Source organism: Citrus sinensis, chromosome 8 (genome assembly GCF_022201045.2).
Source record: "Citrus sinensis cultivar Valencia sweet orange chromosome 8, DVS_A1.0, whole genome shotgun sequence".
In the NCBI taxonomy this organism is placed as follows: Eukaryota; Viridiplantae; Streptophyta; class Magnoliopsida; order Sapindales; family Rutaceae; genus Citrus; species Citrus sinensis.
Window position 1 is genome coordinate 14018699 of NC_068563.1, and position 21906 is coordinate 14040604.

Sequence of the window (21906 nt, forward strand, 5' to 3'; positions counted from 1 at the left end):
CCAAGACAATCATGTTGCAATATAAATGAATGAACTTCTGGTTTATTACGGTGTAGCTTTTAATTATAAAAAAAAAACAATTGAGAAGGCTTTATAGCTTCTCTATTATGTATTCAATGCTTTTATAGCAATTATACTTGAATATCAATATAATATCCATTTCAACTGATACCTTTTAAAACGCATTAGATTTCTTCTACATCTTACTGAATATAAGGCATTTAAAAATATAATTCTTGTTCTGTTTGCTAACAATATTATATTTCTTTTAGAGAATTTGATTGATTATAACTCTTTTAAGTATTCAACCATGTTTGCAGGACTAAATATAATGTATAATTTTTGCTTCAAACAATAATAAACATACAATAGTAACATAATAATAACAATATAGGCGATATTCTAAACCAGTCATATAAATCAACATAGTAATAAAGCATAAAAAAATAAATATAAATAAACATAGGAAATAAAATTAAATTGCTCACTTTAAAAATTTTCACTTTAGGTGGTTTGCTTAATATTTTTATTTTCATAAGAAATTATGACAGTGATCTTTTATCAGAAATTCCAATGCTTGTATTCACTTCAGGGAGTGATAAGCTTTTGACATATTTTTAATTATTTTTCATCACGATCTCAACTGTGATTGATATTATACTCTTGCATGTATTTAGAACTTCAAGTCTCCCTCCTCATTTGTATTGTAAACTTCAAGTTACAACAATAACATTAAGAAATATATAAAAAGAAATCTTAATTACTAAAATAAAAATAACTTAATAGGTGGTTAAACCAATAACAATACAAATAAAATTTATATATTATGCATAGAACTTCAGTACACAAACCTCAAATTTCACGTTCGATATTATAATTCTGGACTTCAGGTTCAAAATATTTGTGATCGTGAATAGTTACCATATAAGTGAATAGTAACTATATACATATTCTGAAACTTCTAGTTCAAAAATACCACCTAAAACATATCTTGGATCTTCAGGTTAGTAATGTTAAACTTCAAGTTCATATACATATATATACAATTATTTCAGATTCACATATCTTAAAGTCAGAATTTCTAGTTCATGTATATAGGGTTGTAGAGTTAGAACTTCAGGTTCTAATCTAATAATCCATAACTTGGGTCTCAATTTAAATTTCAAAACTTCAGGTTCCAATGGTTAGTTATAATAACTTCAAGTTATCATATGCACCTTTGTTACAAACTTCATGTCATGAAACAATTATTACGAATAAAATTAAATACATATGAGCTGTATCATAATGTAAATAATCTTTAAGGATCTAAAAAATGTTTACCTCGAAATTAAAATGACGAAAATACCCTTAAAGTATAAAATTACCAAAATGCCCTCATCAAACAATGGTGACTGAGAAACAAGCGTGACGTGAAGGCCAAGATAGAAATAAATTGCGTTAAATGTAATGATGGCGATGATGAGCTCTAACATGCGGTAATGGCGGCGGATCGGGCTTGGCGGCTTGGTCGGCGGTAAACGGCAGCTTCTGGTGACTGTTGACAGTCGTCTTTTGAGGAGGACGATGTGAGGAACAAATCATAGTTGACAGTTGACCAAAATCCGGTGAAATCACACTAATTTAAGCCGGCTTTAGCCATGGCTTTTCGCAGGTTCGTGTGACGGCTTCTGGCCACTTTTCGACAGCGATGGTGGCATGGGGATGTTTGATGTCATCTGAGAATCCAATCAATGCCCTTCATTGTCGGTGACGTGGCCGAATTTGTAAACGGTGGCCGAGTTCGAGTTCGGATTTAACCAGACTCGTTTGCTCCGAATCTCTCACTCTAAAACCAGAGTTTTCTGGTGGCATTTACTAGTTTACCTGAGTTCTGATCAAGATGATTTTTACGGCAGAATGCTTAGCTTGTTTGTTTTGATATATTATAGTGCTATATCAAATCATATCCACCCCACCAAGGCATTGTAGTAATTTTATAAAGTGGTGAATCCACTATATTTACAATACTTACGGTGTGTTTATTTATAGAGAATGAAAATGAGAATCAAAGAATGAGAATGAATGATTTATTTACTTTCTAAAATAAGAGGGGAATGAGAATTAAAGTAGCGGATTTCACCTAAAATTGAAAATGATTACGAGAGTTTCTATTCCCATAGAGGGAGGTGAGAATAAGAATCTCATTCCTTAAAGTGACCACATTACTTCTACTTAAATCTTGAAATTCTCATTTTATCCTTACTGCATTATTATTATTATTATTACTATTACTACTACTACTATATTAATTAATTAAGGTCAATTTAGTAATTTGTAACAATTTATTCTAATTTTAAGATAAAGTAAATATATCAATGGAAATACTATTCATTCCGATTATGATTCCCACAACTAACGTAAACAATTTATTTTGATTCTCATTCCTTATTTTCATTCCAACTTATTCCGATTTCGCTCTATTTCAATTCCAATAAATTCCGATTACTTATTAATAAACACGCTGTTAGAGCATTACATTGGCTTTCTTGTTTTTTCAGTTGTTTTTACTGAGCCACCACTGGTTCAAAAAAGAAAAAAACCAAGCCACCACATGTTGCTGCCGGCTGGCCGCAAATCCAGTGGTTTATATTTTTTTTAAAATATTTTATTACCTGCGATCCATCAATAGATACTGCATGGTAGTCGTAGCCAATACATGCACGGTCATAGAAATTGAGCATCTTCAACCCCTCACTCCTTGGACCATTTGGTGGGCCGACCTTTAGTTTTTAAATTCTTGTAATTAATTCATCCAATCGATGCCTTTCATGACCAAGACGTTCGGGCTTTGATTGAACTGATGACTAGCACAGTTTCATTTTGCTTCTTTATCCGTATATATAAAATTAAATGAATTTAATAGGGAAGATTCAATTCATATTGCATGAAGATTTTTCTAATTTTTGAAGAAAGGTCTCACGTTGATTAGTAAACGACTACTTTTAGTGACACTTTTCTCCCCTCATTCTTCAACTCAAGGATTCATGCATTACTAAAATTAATGTAATTAAAAATAAATGAAAGAAATGTCTCAATAGATATTTAAAATAGTAAAATATATTTATTTATAGATTAAGATCTTCTCCTATGTTCTTGAAAATACTATTTGATGTGTCATTTAATAATTATATTACACATGTAAATTTTTACTCGAAAAAAGTTTAAATCATGAGAGATTCATGATCCTCTATCTATCTCAAAATAATTAATATAGATTATATAGTTACAAGATCAACAAACAGAAATTTATTCATTTATATTGTTGATTTTTTTTTGTATAAACATAGAATTTCGATAACGGTCTATTTAGTAACGGAGCAAATTTGACCTATGATCACATGATTCAAATTCAAATGAGTCAGATTCATGTCGGTTTAAAATTAGATTGGAACTTGGAAGCGAGTACAAATTAGATGAGTATACCCAAAAGACCGTTTTGATTTTTCTTAAGATCAAGAACCAAATCAATATCCAATTAAAAGTATTTTCATTTTGTTCCTTTTTTTTAATATATAGGGTTTATTATTTTTATAGTCAAATTAAACTTATACCTAACTAAAATTAAAACCACACTTTTTATTTTTCTCTCTAGTCGCTAATTACAATTAAAGCCATTAGTGAGGATATTTATTTGTTTAATTTGACATTTGAAGTTTTGTTGTTCTTTTTCCGTTTTAGTTGAACTTTATGCTTCAGTTGATATCAGTACATTGCCATCTTTCATCTCTTTAATTAAAAAGTTATGTCACTTTTTTATTTCCCGTGAGGTTTTAAGTATACTGCTGATATCTGTTTTCTCGCAATAAGACTTGAGATAGGAGCAATAAATGAAGATTGTACCTTTCCGCACAGTAAAAAAGAAAACATTAAAACAGGACTGAAAAAATAAGTTTTTTCTACCCAACCCACTCTGATGCTCAATTCAGTATATTGAATTTGTTGTTTTATGCTTGCTGGTTGTTATTAATAGTGAACTTACCCTGAATATTTCTCCTCCTTAGTTTATATACCTGAATTTGCCAGTATAAAATATGTTCTTAGGGACTTGGGGTCATGTCCTAATGCTCTTCGGTGGAGGATAATTTACACCTTAATTTATTAACTTTAGTCTTAGTTTTTCAAGTCATTATCATCACACTAATTGTCTCCACTAGATTTTAGGCTTGTGACTTGGGATATATATTAATCGTCATCACACTAGTCCTTTTGATTGATTGATAAATGCACCTCAGGAGTAATATATCATGAGTTTCTAACTTGGAGGGATTCTTCCCTGAGATGGGATATCTTGGAAAAGAATCTCACACAAACAGTTGCAAATTAAGCGAAAACTAAAACTCTTTTTTTTTTGTAGGATTAAAATAGGATGTGTACCATAAATAAATAGGTAGAAAATAACTCAATACAATCCAAAGAAATAAAACAACCACAAAAGATACAAATTTTTACATAAAAAATCCAAAACGGGAAAAACCACGAAACCATAATCCGATATAATCTTCCACTATATAATAATGGGATTACAATATAAATTATTCTGTAAATAACACTAAAGGCTAATAATATCAGGATTTTCAACAATCTTGGCTTATAAGAATAGGCTAATATTTGTCTCTTTAATAAGTAGGTATATTAAATAACAGCCAACGAAAAGATAAAATAAAGTAGAAGATAATGCTAGGAACATACCCTCCAAATTTGGGAGAAATCAAAGTTAAGTTTGCCTTTCGATCGTTCAATCAAAGATTGAAAAGTCTTGCCCCCAAGTTTAATATCGCCATTGACTTCTCTCTCTCATCCTTTTTTTTTCCTTTAATGTCAGTCGCCTCTTCTTTATGTAGTGCGATTTTCAAAACCTATTTTAGTGTAAAATTTCATTTAATCCCTTTAAATTTTCTTTAATTGCTTGACTACCTAAACTTAGAAAACCTTTGGGCTTGGGCTACCCAAATGAGATGGACCTAACAAATCTCCATTTCTAGATCATATAGAGGACAACACCAACCCCGCTTCTGCATATGACTTTTCAGCTTCTCCTTGGGTAATGACTTTGTCATGGTAATTAATCTATTCTTCGTTATGTGAATCTTTTCAAACTGCAACTGTTCATTCTAAGCACGTCTTGTATCTAATGATACCTCACATTAATATGTTTACGTTTTGAATGGTATGTCAAATTCTTTATCAAGTAAATGGCACTCTAACTGTTGTAGTATACAACAAAGCAATCTTTTTTCACACTCAACTCTTGTAAGAAATTCTTTATCCATGAGGTTTCTTTACAACCTTCAATAATTACAATATACTCTGCTTTAGTGGTGGACAAAACAACACATTATTGAAGTTTGGACTGACATGAGACTGCTCCTCGTATAAAATTGAGCAAATATACTAATATGAATTTTCTAGAATCAACATCTTCTGCCATATTTGCATCTGTGTACAGTTATAGCACATGTTTGTCACCACCAAAATATAAATATGCTCTGAAAGTGACTCTAAGATATCTGAGAATTCACTTCACTACTATCCAGTACTCTTTGCCCGGATTGGAGAGAAACTGCCTGGGTACACCAACTGTATGAGGAATATTTGGTCTTGTACAAACCATGACATACATCAAACTTCCAACTGCTGAAGCATAAGGAACTCCTCTCATCTCTTGCTTCTCTTTCTCACTTGTAATGCTCAGAACTAAGCTTAAAATGACTTGCAAGTGGAGAACAAATGGATTTTGCCTTACCCATGTTAAATGTCTCAAGAACGCTTTCAACATATGCTTATTGAGATAACCATAATTTCCCTAATTTTCTATCGTGGGAAATCTTCATTCCAAGAATATGTTTTACCATTTCCAAATCCTTCATTGCAAAAGACTTGTTAACCTCTTTCTTTAGATTATCAATTTTACTAACATCCTAACTAACGATCAACTTGTCATCCACATAAAGCAAAAAAATGATGAAATTATCATCACTAAACTTTTTTCAAAAAAAAATAATGGTCACCCATATTCTTACTAAAGCTATAGTTTTCCATAAAAGAATCAAGCCTCTTGTACCACTGTCTTGGGGCTTGTTTCAGCCCATAAAAAATTTTCTTTAAATTACATAGAAGTTCTTTTTTGCCTTTGACAATGAAGCCTTCAAGTTGCTCTATGTATATTTCCTCCTCTAAGTCACCATGCAAGAAATTTGTCTTTACATTGAGCTATTCAATCTCTAAATTCAAGCTAACTACTAATTTGAGAACTATCCGGATAGGAGACATCTTCAATACAAGAGAAAATATTTCTTTAAAATCGTGACTTTTCTTCTGATCGAAACCCTTCACCACTAATATAGTCTTGTACTGCTGTTGTGAGTTGTTTTCATTCTTCAACCTGTAAACCCACTTGTTCTTCAGTGCCTCTTTCCCTTAGGAAGCTTCACTAGGTCATAAGTGTGGTTCTCATTCAAAGATTTCATCTTCTCTTGCATGGCTTTAACTTGCTCATTTTTATGTTGATGAGATATAGCTTCTTCAAAACATTTTGGTTCTCCTCCATTTGTAAGCATCACATACTTATGTGGATGATATTTAGTGGAAAGTCGTCGTTCTCGAGTGGATCTTCTTAATTCGAGCTCAACTAGCGGTGTTAGTGGTTCCATATATACTTGCTCAACTGGTTTTGTTGGACCAACATTATTATCCTCTTCAGCTCTCCTATAATCATCATGAACTACTGGTGGAGAAACTGGTGTTGAAATAATAGAAATCTCTAGAGATGACTAAGGCTCATCACTTTTCTCTTCATCACTGACTATCTGATCTTTAAGAAACACAACATCTTTACTTCTAAACAATTTTCTTGCTTATTAGTGTTAAAAATTGTATGTTTATTAAAGGGTAAAAATGTTATTTTATGCTTATAATATAATTTACATTTGTAATTATGTAACATATTATGAATTTCTAATTATTTTTCTAAATATTTGATTTTAAGTCTGGTCAGCTGAAGGGAGTTTTGGGTTGTCAGATTACAGAAGGTTTGCGAGTCATAGCTTCACCCAAGATGCCAATTCGAATAGTTTCTTGGATGAGGCCCCCTCCTAGAGTTGTGAAGCTTACTATGGATGGTTGTTCTAAGGACAATCCTAGGGTGGCTACTTCGGGTGGTATTTTCTGTGATCATAGGGGTACGGTTTTAGCTGCTTTTAGGTCTTTTCTTGGCTGTCAGCTGATCTTTATGTTGAACGTATGGCAATCTGTAAGGGGTTAGAGCTTGCTGTTTAGTTCGGTTACTCTATGCTTGAGGTAGAGTCAGACTTTGCCACAATGGTTTCTTAGATTCATTCCCAGGGTCCTGTTTGTTAGGATTATGCTTATTCCTTGCGTCGGGTGTGTGCTTTGATTTCTTCTTCTCTTACTTCAATTAGGCATGTGTTTCGGGAGGCCACATATGTTTCCGACTTTTTTGCCAGTTAGGCCTGTACTCATCGGGTTAGTTGGCATTTCTTGTGTTCTTGGTACTTCCTGCAGGCTAATCTGGTATTCTTTATTTGGACGCCCAGACTGTACCTTATGTTAGACGCTAGGATCGATGGATTTCTTATTCCATTCGATTGTTTTATATTTCTCTTTCTATTCTTATGTAATAACATTTGCTTTAAGAGATTTGATTTATGTCTCCCTCCTTATGTATTTGCTTATTTGCTGATTTATATTATAGATAGCGGTCTTGCCTAACCCCCGTCTTCTTGGTAGTTTAAAAATAATTCTTAACTTTTTAATAAGAACAATTATCAATTAATAATACATTTACAAGCATAAATTGATCCTTCAAATATTTTAATATTTTGAAGAGTTGTTAATAAGTTTTTATTGACAATAATGCAAGCAACTTAATGGAACTTCCCTTCTAAGGGTTAAGATGTGTCTTAAGCTCTGCTTGATATTGAATGTTGTACAGGTTCTGCGAAAAAAGTTGTGACTATATTATAAAACTTAATATTATGTAGTAAATACAATTTTTTTAATAATAGTTTTGATAGACCTAGTAAAAATATGATAGATTTATTATACAATTGTAAAATCAAATTAATTTATCTTTTAAGGTACAACTAGTATTTACTAAATATTTTAGTATTATAAGTTTTAAACTACGATAATCAACCTCAATCCTAAATAGGTCCATAATAGTATGAATAAATAGATTCTCGTTTATCTTTAATGGTCAATAAAACTGTTAGTGAGATCAATGTTGATGAAAATTATATAAAAGGAAAAACAACAATCGGGTCTCAAACAACTATCCAGAAGAGGATAAAATAGAAATCAAGATCAAGTATGAACATAGAGAATGATTTCAGAATCTTTCTCTCTGAATATAAGAAAAATATTGTTCATATTATCTCACACCAATTGTGGAAAGGGTTGGTGATCAGTTTATAAGTGTGAGGAAAGCATTACCCATTAAATTAGCTTTTCAGGTTGAAAGACCAAGACCCCTACTTCTTGTATTAACGAGTGCCCAAGTTCGTCAACAATCTCGATCCAATAGCTTAATAGGGAGAAATAAGTTGTCATTGCCCTCAACTAAATATAGATGTGTGAGGAAAAGATTGTAGGGATCATCATTGCTGAAGGAGAGAAGAGCATTGGTTAACTGTTACACATAGAATACACATTAACAGTCGAATAATAAAATTAAATTGATGAACTGCGTCACAAGAAAATCTTTGATGAGGATTCCCTCAGCAATATGTTTAATTAAAATGCTTACATAAACTCTATAAATTGTTAGTTTCATAAACTCTAATGCATTAATGAAACTCTTTGTGCAAAGCATTATGTAAATTTTGATCTTATCGTTAGTCTAAGTAAATTAAAAAAAAAACTTATCTTATATACAATTGTTATTGACAAGCGTCATATCAATTGTGATTAAAACTTTATATCTATGTTCAAAGTTATTTGTTAGATCTCCATTAGAAAGTGGATTCACTTTTTAACACTTTCAAGTTATTTTCCCTTCTTTAGTTTATGATTTCTATTTTGAATTTATATGTAGGTTTCAGGTCTGTTATTTCTCTTAGAACCCTATAAATATTGTTGCCATCGAACATTTACATTCAAATAGAAAATAATAATTAGAGTTGGCAAATTTGACATTACCTTGATTTCCTGATACGAACACGACACGAATAAATAAGTATGGATAATCAAATTCAACATGATTAATAAATGAGCTAGGTTTGAGTTGACATGAATTTTTTTTCGTGTTGGGTTATGATTAAAGTTCTTGACCCATTTATCCAGATAATGACATGATATTATTTTTTATTCTAAATTAATTTGTAAGTTCTTGTCATCAAAACTCAAATATTAAACATGATTCTCTCTCTCTCTCTCTCTCTCTCTCTCTCTCTCTTTTGGATGTGGGGGCAACCAATGATGAATATATACATTTAGAACTTGGAGTTTCATTTATAAAATTCTATATAAATTTAGAATTTCAATATTATAAATAGATAAAATATTTGTAGACATGTATATTGTACAATATCGATATGTAATATTATTTAGATATATATAATTACAACTTCAATAGTGTAAATGTGTAAAATACTTTTAGACAAGCATATTTTATAATGTCGATATATAATATTATCTACATACATATAGTTATAACTTCAATAGTATATATATATATAAGGGAGAGCAAATGTTTGAAGTAAATCTTGTTAAATACATAAATATTAAGTGAATTATTGAGTAGCCCATTTATTTTCTGTGTCGGGTTAGTTCTCAATATTTTAACACAATTATTAAATAGATCATGTTGACATGACATGAACACAATCTAGTGACTCGTTTTGTATGCTCTAATAACAATAAAAAAATGTCTTTTGACAAATTAGAGGAAGATCCTTTGAAGGAGACCATTCTAATATTAGGATGAACTTGCATTTCTTCCCTTTACCATGACACTCTTTTTTTTTTTGGAAAGGAAAATAAACTTCTTAGTGAAGGCCAAAACAATAAATAATATATCGTTATGAGAGCGAAATATACAATGTCAAAATAGACTCAAATACGTACTTACGATAATCTAAGGCTCCATTCTTGTTCACTATAGATTTTTCTTTTATAATCAAAATGACATGCTATTGTTGGGAAAATGCGCTCTTTAAAAGCATATGTGTTTATTTAATTGTAATAAATAATTTTTCTGATTAATAAAATAAATGAGGTATTTTATTCAAATATCTTAATTGCATTAATATTTTGATTAAAGTCCATTTAATCATATTATATGTATTTATGTGATCACCATGTGGATTCACAAAAGACATAAATACAAGTTATCTTATGATTAAATAAATTTAGTTCGCAGTTGATAAATAAAGTTGGACACTTTATTTAGGTATAGACTGTAATAGATTCATTGAATGATTTGTTTTAATCATGTATGAATTTATTGATGTAGTACGACTACATTGAACAAGATCACATATGAGATTTAATTAACATTGAAATGACTGTCAGACTTATTAAATCTCATAGGCATTGATTTTACTGTAATATTAATCTTGAGTTAATTATGATTTCATGATTGTAATTGTTATTCCATTTGAGTTACCAATGGGCACGACACGTACTTGTAGTCAAGATTACCTAGTATCTTGGTGGGAGCAATTATGAGTATTGGAGTTATAGATTAACAATATAGAATTTGTACAACACATCTCTTGATGGGTTTTCGGTACTTGATCATAGAATTCTCTGGCCAGAATGTGTCAACATATTTAGTATGTTGAAAATGATCATTAGAGAAAACCAATAAGAATCAAGGAACAAGATGTAATTAAATTGATTGGACAGTTGAGATATCGATTTAATTAATGATGTGGTACAAAGGATTGTGCAATAAAGAAATCAATGTGGCTTGGGATGAATTATTATTCGAGCATACAATTATGGAGGCCAGTTCCAATCTTTTAGTGAAGTAGATTTAGAATTAAATAATTGGGGTAGTTTAATTACAGGCTTAATTATTACAGCCACTATTGTATATTCTCAAATGATCCTCGGGTTAGCTCATTTAATTGACTGCACCACTATTGGATTAATAAGCAAGATAACTAGCTATTTTGGTCAAAAGCCTAAATGTATCATTTAGTGGGAGGCTCCATTTAATATGCTTGTGTGTAAGGGGCTTTATGTTATTTTACAAGATGGACCCCTTATAGAAAAAGCAAAGTAACGTGGCTTTTGATTTTCATTATTTGGAGCCTAGAGTTTTCACTAAAGAGAGATATAAAAAGGCTTATTTTCTCTGAAGAAAAAAAGAGCAGCCACTTTATACAGATTAGAAAAAAAAAATTTCTCTCTAATCTTGAGAGAAAAACTTTCTCGTGCTAGTTGCTTTAGTGGTGATAAAGGCGCCCACACGTCAAGTGCAGATCAAACCTGAGTTATAACCTGGAAGATCATCGGTAACAGTTCGTGATCTAACAAACGTGGTGGTGACAGATCGTGATCGAACAGGCGTGGTGGTGGCGGATCGTGATCTGGGAGCCTAGTTTCACTTCAGCAGAAAAGCCAAATCAGATTGTTAAGGTACGATTTCTAAATTACAAATTCTTATATATTGTATGAGATCGACTTTAAAAAATTGATTTTTCTCCAACAACTATTTCATACATTAGGTCTCATGAGGTACAGTAACAATTTTTAAAAAAATTGCAGATTTGGCTACTCAACTTTGATTCGTAAGGTGGAACTATCATCCAATCAAACTAAAGGAAAACCACTACCACAAGCAACTCCCTAAGGCACTTTATCGAATAAACCCATGACAGGCCCCCACCCTTGGCCATTGTGAACCTTGACGCCCCACCATTAGAGCCGAACAAAAACTTCAACATAGGTGTACTCTCTCGATCCTAACCACTAGGTTGGCACCATCAACAATCACCAGAAACACGTCCAGTAGCAGCAGAAACAACTACAAAAGAATCAATCAACATCAAATACCAACAACAAATAAAGCAAAAGGAATAAAATAAAAAGTACAAGAAAAATTCTTAATTTATAATTTTACTAGTATATATATAAATTTAATTTTAATCGGTTCCTAATATTAAGTTGCATATTTGGGTAAATCAGATTAAATTGCATTTTAGATTTTAGGGCTTGTTTTTAATGGATTCAATTAAGTTTTGGACATCTAATCATGCAATTGGACTAATAAATTATAAATGAATGAGATAAGTGTGTGATTTAAAAATACATTTTGAACTTTAATTTGTTGAATTTAATTAATTGAATAATGGTGTCGAAGCCAGCAAAAATAAATACCTACTCTAAATAAATTGTGTATAATGATTTAGCAGGGTCGTGTCCACAGAGATCGGTACTTATTTAAATCCTTTTTAAAATGTAAAATGAAAAATGGGAGATTTGTTGACAATAATAAAAATTAAATTAAAATAATAAGAATGCAAATTAAAATTGTAATTTAAATTGGGAAAAGCTCTGGTTGAAGGAATTAACTCAGCTTGATTCGACTACTGATCATTGATTCAAATATAAATTATTACTACTTATGAATAGACCGGTTATAGCTACTGAGACCCTTTAATAGCCAATCTCTCCTTAACTAGTCGATAACCAAGGTACGACCGTTGGTTATTTCCCTAATCAATAGACAATCCTATATACGATCATAGGATTTAATCAATTGACAGCCTGAAAAAATAGAGAGATCCAAATCCTAATCAACAAACGCATACGATGGTTCATTTAAATTAGATTGTTTATTCTCATAACACAACTCATTGCTATGTTATTTGTCACAAACATTAAAATCTTCATACGATGAATCCTTTAATTGACAATAAATTAAGTTGATAATTAAATAGTGGCCAATTATCTAATTAACAAACATAATCATGACAATAATTCAGAGAATAAACAAATACCCAAAAAGTAATAAAACAATTAAAGCATAAGAAGGATCTCACAGTAGTGATGAATCAAAGCTTCATTAACCTTCAATCAGAATAATAGGTTTAGTTCTTCATAGAGAGAAGAGAAAAATTTAGATCTTGAGTTTCTTTCTTTTCTAAAATATCCCCCCCTCTTCACAATAGATTCCTCCCTTAAATACTCTCTCTCTCTCTTCTCCTCTAGAGTTCTTTTTTAAAATAAAATACTAATATCTGAAATATTAAATTCGTAATTACAAAATAACCAAAAATACAAAACACGTTAAACTAAAAACTGCAGGTCCGTAGTTGACAGCACGCACCTACGCCTTATCAACAAAGTTTTTCTGAAGTTCATAATTTCTCCAAAAAAACAATCATCCTCAAACATCATCTTGTAGCTTAATTTTAGTACCAATCAATAGAATTGCACCTACAAAAATAAAACACAAGCAAATCACTATTATTAAGTGCAAAACATCGATATTAAGGGAAGTAAATAATGCAAAACTAGTGTATAAATTGCACTCTAACAAATTCCCCCACACCAAGATAATGCTTGTCCTCAAGCATATAACTCAAGACTAATCCCAAATCTCCACTCAATTCTCATCTCAACTCATCCAAAAACAATCTTAAGCAAGCATACCTCAAGAATTTAAGTCGATCAACATTCGAGAGACAAGGATTTTAAAGCATAGGATCTCATAAACTAAGATAAAAGAAAAACATTCAACCACCAAGAAGATCCATTCAAAATTCAAGTGCAACAAGATTTAATAGCCCTCTCAATGACTTCACTCCATGCACTCAAAGTGTTTAGGGTATCATTTATGCACTCAAATCAAATCAAAGAATGCTATTACAATAAGCTTGCTCATATATCACATCTCAATCCACAAAACATGAATTAAATGAAAAAATCTAAGGGTCTTAAAAAGGTTGTAACGGGGTTAAATGGGTTAAATGAAAAAGAAAGGTCTATGAAAGAAAAAGAGATTAAAATTAGAAGAATGAACTCATTGAACGAACTTTATGATATCGAAACGCTTATTTCTACTCAAGTCACCAAGAATGTAAACATTTTTTTTCTTCTTTTTTTTGTTTTTTGTTTTTTTTTAATCAAACAAAAGAAATGAACCTTGCACAATTTAATTCAAGCATAATGCTTGTTGATCTAATTGAGAAACTTTAATTCAAGGTAGCAAGAGCAACAAAATATATACAAAATATATCCAAACAATGAGTCCAATAATCTCCTTAAATTGAGGCTAAAAAAGAAGGAAAATGGGTAAATAGATGGAGAGAATTAGATGAGTAATGGTTGAGGCTCAAAGAAAGATAGCAAATAAAGGTCTTTGGGTAGAGAAAAAAAAAGAAAAATGCGAGAATATAAAAATGGAAAGTGGTTTGCCCTTATCATTTTAATGCATAAAATCCCGTAATGCGGCTTCAACATGCATAACAAAGCAAGTTCTAGAATAAACAAATTAAGATTGATATTCACATAACAAAAATAATTAGAGCAAAATGGTTGCTCATAGGCTCAAATCCTCACAAAGTTGGTAAATTTACCATCAAATCATGTACACTATTCAAATGAATCAACCATCAATAGTGGTGTAGAATGAGAAGAAGGTAGGAGTGATATGCAAAAGGAAAGGTAAAAATGATAAGAAGTGAGAAAGATGTATGTAGTAATATAAAAGGTGAAAGATAAAATGTGAGTGATGAAAGAGTATGATAGAATAAAAATAGATATAAATAATTTGAGATAGATGAGAAAAGAGTAGTGAGAAAGTAAAGAAAAGAAAAATAATAATATATGAAGCATACTAACTCCAAAATTATTTAAGGATGAGCAGAGTGAAAATAATACTTCCAGACATCAATATTGCAAATATCCCTCCCTCACACCAAGAACTTACATTGTTCCCAATGTAAGATAATCAAAGCTCACATAAAAATTAAAGCGTAAAGATAAAAGATTAAAGGCAAAAACTTTCCTGAATTGTGAGCTTTGATCCACATAACGTCTACTGGCTTGGCAGTAATAGTAGGATGAATCCCACACTCTCGAAGTATGCGGCCAAATTCTACTCCATCTTGTTCAACTTGTGCTCCATTTTCTCTAATGGAATGCTCAAAGGTGGTGCGGATGTAGAAGGAATAGTTGGTGGGCAGCAGTTTCGTCGTCAAACTCGTCATCAGAGGTAGCACCACTCCTAGCATAAAGCTTCTTTGGAGGTTGAGTGGGTCCTGGTTCAATAAACTGAAATCTCCCCTCCTTGAATTCGACCACACCTATTCTTTCAAACACAGACATATCCAAAAATTCCTTTTTGCAAGCAGGATGCAAATCATTATTATCAAGATCAAGCACACATAGGTTTATAGCTAACAGAGTAATGTATGGACCAAGAAATAAAGTCCTATACTGTTTAAGCACACTCTGAAATTGATCTACTAACCAAAAACCTAAATTAGGTCTCACATCATTTAACATGCACCAGATAAAATAAAACTCAGTTTTAGAGAAAACTCCCGAGTGATCTTTCTTCGCTAAAAAATTATATGCTAAGAACCGATGCACACATTTCAAAATAGGATCACGTAAGAAAGAACTCTTTGATTTACTCGGGTCATAGGCATTGTGATCAACAGATAAATTACGCCAAAGACCATAAGTCATAAGTTGTTCTTAAATATGCATCACTAGAAGAATAATCATCATCAATGAATCTTAAAGTTAGGTTAAAATCTGTGATAGATTGTGAAAAATTTCATCCTATTAAACTAAACTTTATAACATCCGGAGTATGCAAAGTAAAATCATTCGATATATTAAATTGAAAAGTAGCATAAAACTCCCTAATCAACTCAACATAACCCAAACAATCAACATCAACAAACTTACGCATACCAATCTTATCTATCAAAGAATCAAAATTATCCTTAACATTCAATTTTTCAAGAGTCGGGTAATGAATATACTTAGCTGAAAGTATTTTTCGCTTAGAAATATCTTTGTACCTTTCTTTCTCTTGTTGAGTCGTGAATGTGAGGCACCCTCCGAGATTGGATTCCGCAAGTGACAAAACACTCATGCTCTTTCCATGTTTCGATCTTTGTCTCACGGCTTGGCGTGAATATGAAACTGTGTTCCATGGAACGGTAGTGGGAGCTGAAATCTTGGATTTCTTTGTGACGGGTTTCTTTTTAGACGTTGATGACTTGGAAGTTGATGTTTTCCTCTTCGGCATTGTTACAGTACTTTCACTCACGGGTTTCAATTCACGCGGCTGGAATGCAGGGCGTGGGCTGGTTGATTGCATGGGCTGCCGGTTCAGGTTGCTCGCGGATTGGTGCTGGGCGTGCACAGGCTGGTTGTGGATGAAATTGCGTTGCTGGGCTGACGCTGGTTGCTTGCATGGGCTGCTGCTCGTGAGATGCTTGCGCTGCTGATTGAGGCATGGAGCTGCGCGCAGGATGTTGGTGCTTGCGCTGGTGACTCTGGTGCTGCGAGACACAGGATGGAGCTAGTTGCGGAACGCAGCTGCTGCTCTGGTGAAGGCTGGACACGGCTGGTTCCTGCGGGAAAGAAAACAAATTTTTGTGAATTAGGGATTTTGTGAACAGTGAATTTTTTTTTCAAATAAAAAAAAATAAAAGAAAAAAAACCTTTTTTCATTTTTGTGTTTTTTTTTAATTTTATTTTTTTAATTTTTTTAAAATAATAATAAATAAATAAAATAATAATTTTTTTTTGTGATGAATTACTTGAGACTTTAAAAATTTCAGAAGTATTTTTTTAATAAGCACGTGGGCACGCCTTACCAAAAATTTTCTTCTGGCCAAAATAAGCAAAAACATTATTTAAACAATCTGAATTAAAATTAAAAACAAAAGATATAACAAAAATCAAAATAAATAAATCTTTTGGGTTGCCTCCCAAAAAGCGTCTTTGTTTTATGTCTTTGGTTAGACACATTCATGCATCAATCTCCATAAATGGAATTCTCGAGAGTCACATCCTCCACAATATTCACCGACAAACCTTCATAAAAAGGTTTTAAGCGATGACCATTAACCTTAAAAACTTTGTCAGAGGTCGGACTCCGAATCTCAACTGTACCATGAGAAAAAATATTAGTAACAATAAAAGGTCCAACCCAACAAGAACATAATTTATCCGGAAAAAGTTTAAGTTTAGAATGAAAAAGAAGAACTTTTTGACCAACAGAGAACTCCTTTCTCAAAATCATTCTGTCATGAAATGTCTTCGTCTTTTCCTTGTAAAAAACTTCCTGCACTACAAGGTTAATAACATCCACAGAAAATACCGAATGTTCCTCACTAGGATATTTCATGGCATCATTCATATTGAATTCTATAACCTCTCCATCAAACTCCATAGTGAGAGTCCATTTTATGTACATCCATTTTAGTTCTAGCAGTCTTAAGAAAATGTCTTCCTAGCAAAATTGGGACAGAATTAGAGGAGTTATCCTTTTCCATATCAAGTACATAAAAATCAGCAAGAAAAACCAACTCATTAACTTGTATTAAGACATCTTCTAATACCCCATCAGGATATGCGTTAGACCTATCAGCTAGTTGAATTATCACGCGAGTTTCTTTTAATGGACCAACATTCAAAGATGAATAAATGGAACGAGGCATGACATTAATAGAAACTCCTAGATCTAACATAGCCTTTTCAACTCTAACACTACCAATTTTACAAGGGATAGTAAACACACTTGGATCCTTGCACTTAAGAGGTAGTTTCTTTTGGAGAACTGCTGAAATATTCTCCCCCATGTGAACTTTTTCATCTCCTCTTAATTTTCTCTTGGAGGTGCACAGTTCCTTAAGGACTTTAGCATATCGAGGTATTTGTTTTATAGCATCAAATAAAAGAATATTTACCTCAAACCTTGTCAAATGTCTCAAGGATATCATTCTCTTGTTCCTCCTTCTTGGATTTTGCAAATCGGCTTGGAAAATGAGGAGGTATCACAATAGGTAGGGGTTTCGCTCTGTTGGATTGCGCATCTTGAGATTTAGGCATCAATTCATTCTTCTCAAGCTCATCTTCTATATGTTTTGTCACTTTCTTGTTAGGCTCTTGCAACTCCTTCCCACTTCTAAGGATGATAGCACTAACGTTTTGCTTTGGATTCACCTTTGATTGTGAAGTCAATCTCCCTAATACTTGAGACTCCAGACGGCTCACTGTAGTCGCCAATTGACTCATTTGGTTCTCCAAATTCTGAATGCTTGTTGTAGTTGCCTGCTGAAATTGTTGAGTGTTAGTCGCAAGTGATTTAACAATTTATTCAAGAGATCTACCTGACTTGGGGTTTGACTGTGGAGGGGCTAGTTGTCTTGGTGAGTATTGTTGTGGGAATCCTGACGGCCTAACTCCATAGCTGAAGTTGGGATGATCCTTCCATCCCGGATTATATGTTTGTGCATAAGGATCATACCTCCTCTGAGGCATGCCTGGAAATCCTCTAACTGCATTGGCTTGTTCAACAGGTTCTTCTTGAAGTGTAGAACACATATCAGTTGAATGACCCATTTTAGAAAAAATGCCACAAGTCTTCACCTGTTGCACATTACCTACAACAAACTTTTCCACAAGAGAAGTAAGTTTATCTAAACGTTGTTCAATAAAAGAAATATTTACCTCATTCACCTTCTTTGAATTGGGATTTTGCCTGCTGCCAAACTGTTGTGCATTGGCAGCCATATTTGAGATCAACTCTCTTGCTTGAGTAAAGGTCTTGTTCACCAACACACCTCCACTAGCAACATCTATCATACTCCTATCTATCAATGACAGTCCTTCGTAAAAGTATTGAATAAGAAGTTGATCAGAAATCTGATGCTGAGGACAGCTGGCACACAATTGTTTGAATCACTCCCAATACTCATACAAAGTCTCCCCAGGAAGTTGTCTGATCCCGCAAATGTCTTTTCTGATGTTGGCAGCTCTTGAAGCAGGAAAGTACTTCTCGAGGAACTGCTTCTTCAAACAATTCCATGTTATAATCGATCTAGGAGGCAAGTAGTACAACCAGTCTTTAGCTAGTCCATCTAAAGAGAAAGGAAAAGCACGCAGCTTAATCTGCTCTTCAGTTACGCCTTGTGGCCTCATACTTGAACACACAACATGAAACTCCTTGAGATGTTTATGAGGATCTTCACCTGCAAAACCATGAAACTTGGATAACAAATGAATAAGACCATACTTTAATTCAAAATTTACCTCCAAGTCTACATATTGAATGCAAAGTAGTTGCTGATTCAAGTCTAGTTCAGCTAACTCTCTAAGAGTTCTTTCTGTAGGTAGAGCTCTATCCATCACTTGTTCTTCTGAATCGCTAGATGATTCAACCAAATCAGGCACCGTATCTGTTTCAAAAAGCAAAAGCGACGAGGATCGTTGCTTAGCTCGCTTCGTCTGCTGTCTCAGCTGGCGAGCTGTCTTCTCAATTTCAGGATCAAACGAAAGTGTACCTGTACTAGAAGAATGAACCATACACCAAGTAAAACGTAAAAAGGATTAAATAAACGACACCAATCCCCGGCAACGGCGCCAAAACTTGATGGTTGTCGAAGCCAGCAAAAATAAAATACCTACTCTAAATAAATTGTGTATAGTGATTAGGTAAGGTCGTGTCCACAGAGATCGGTAATTATTTAAATCTTTTTTAAAATGTAAAATGAAAAATGGGAGATTTGTTGACAATTACAAAAATAAATTAAAATAACAAGAATACAAATTAAAATTGTAATTCAAATTGGGAAAAGCTCTGGTTGAAGGAATTAACTCAGCTTGATTCAACTACTGATCATTGATTCAAATATAAATTATTACTACTTATGAATAGATCGGTTATAGCTACTGAGACCCTCTAATAGCTAATCTCTCCTTAACTAGTCGATAACCGAGGTACGACCATTGGTTATTTCCCTAATCAATAGACAACCCTAGATACGATAATAGGATTTAATCAATTGACAGCCTGAAAAAATAGAGAGACCCAAATCCTAATCAACAAACGCATACGATGGTTCATTTAAATTAGATTGTTTATTCTCATAACACAACTCACTGCTATATTATTTATCACAAACATTAAAATCTTCATACGATGAATCCTTTAATTGATAATAAATTAAGTTGATAATTAAATAGTGGCCATTTATCTAATTAACAAACATAATCATGATAATAATTCAGAGAATAAACAAATACCCAAAAAGTAATAAAATAATTAAAGCATAAGAAAGATCTCACAGTAGTGATGAATCAAAGCTTCATTAACTTTCAACCAAAATAATAGGTTTAGTTCTTCATAGAGAGAATAGAAAAATTTAGATCTAGGGTTTCTTTCTTTTCTAAAATATCCCCCCCTTTTCACAATAGATTCCTCCCTTAAATACTCTCTCTCTCTTCTCCTCTAGAGTTCTTTTTTAAAATAAAATACTAATATCTGAAATATTACATTCGTAATTACAAAATAACCAAAAATACAAAACACGTTAAATTAAAAACTGCAGGTCCATAGTTGACAGCACACGCCCATGCCTTATCAACAACGTTCTTCTGAAGTTAATAATTTTTCGAAGAAAACAATCATCTTCAAACATCATCTTGTAGCTCAATTTTAGCACCAATCAATATAATTGCACTTACAAAAATAAAACACAAATAAATCACTATTATTAAGTGCAAAACATCGATATTAAGGGAAGTAAACAATGGAAAACTAGTGCATAAATTGCACTCTAACATTGAACAAGGAAAATTTTGTAATTTCAACTAACGATATAGAATATATCATCTGAAATCTTTGACCAAACGATGGCAGCTGCCCCCACTTGCCCTTTATTGGCTTCGCCACATGCTATGCTTAGGGATAACCGTCACCTCTAATGCACTCACCAACTTCAAGCCATTTAGATCCATCCATCGCTTCCATTCTTCCAGTCATTGTCATCGAAATGCCTACTTATTTGAAATATGTAGCCGTCACCAACAACCTAAACTAGGAGCTTCCATTCGAGAAGGGATTCTCCCATTCCCTCTTTGGCTGGTATCGCACTGTTTCTATTTTTATTTTTATTTTTATTTTTATGTCCTTTTATTTGTTTTTGTTATGTTTTTTCTTGTACTTTTTATTTTATTCCTTTTGCTTTATTTGTTGTTGTTATTGGATGTTGATTGATTCTTTTGTAGTTGTTTCTGCTGCTACTGGACATGTTTCCGGTGATTGTTGATGGTGCCAACCTAGTGGTTAGGACCGCGAGAGTACACCTATGTTGAAGTTTTTGTTTAGCTCTAATGGTGGTGCGTCAAGGTTCACAATGGCCTAGGGTGGGGGCTTGTCATGGGATTATTCGATAAAGTGCCTTAGGGAGTTGCTTGTGGTGTTTCTTTTTTCTTTCTTAAGTTTTTGTTGTTTTAATAATGCCACCGAATTTAGTTCAATAAACCGATTAAAAGAATATATATATATTCTTCAATCTTCAGAATTTGACTATCTTTTGTTACAACTCTAATTTCTCAAGGAATGTAAGAGAAATACTAATTGTAAATTTTTTCCTTAGGATGCACATAAATTTTACCCCCACTAATGGGATTAATGGGCCGTTTGTTTTTTTGACTTATAGACTTAGTTTTAACTAGTTAAATTATTAAGTTTGTTTGTTTTTTTTTTAACTTAATGAAAGTTTTCAGTCATTATGCTATTATGTTATCAAGCTAATTTTTTTAAACTTTTTACTTAATTTAAAAAGTTTGAATGATATCATTAAAATATATTTTCTAAAATTAATATCCTTATTTAATTAATTAATTTTCATCTTTACCTAA

At 32.5% G+C, this 21906-nt stretch overlaps 1 long non-coding RNA gene across 1 annotated transcript; it reads left to right on the forward strand.

The window, feature by feature from the left end:
- Positions 1-20799: 20799 nt before the first annotated feature.
- Positions 20800-21566, forward strand: LOC112498365 (uncharacterized). The gene is made up of 2 exons (XR_003065654.2): positions 20800-21127; positions 21271-21566. It is a non-coding gene; the product is annotated as an uncharacterized LOC112498365 (long non-coding RNA).
- Positions 21567-21906: the final 340 nt, after the last annotated feature.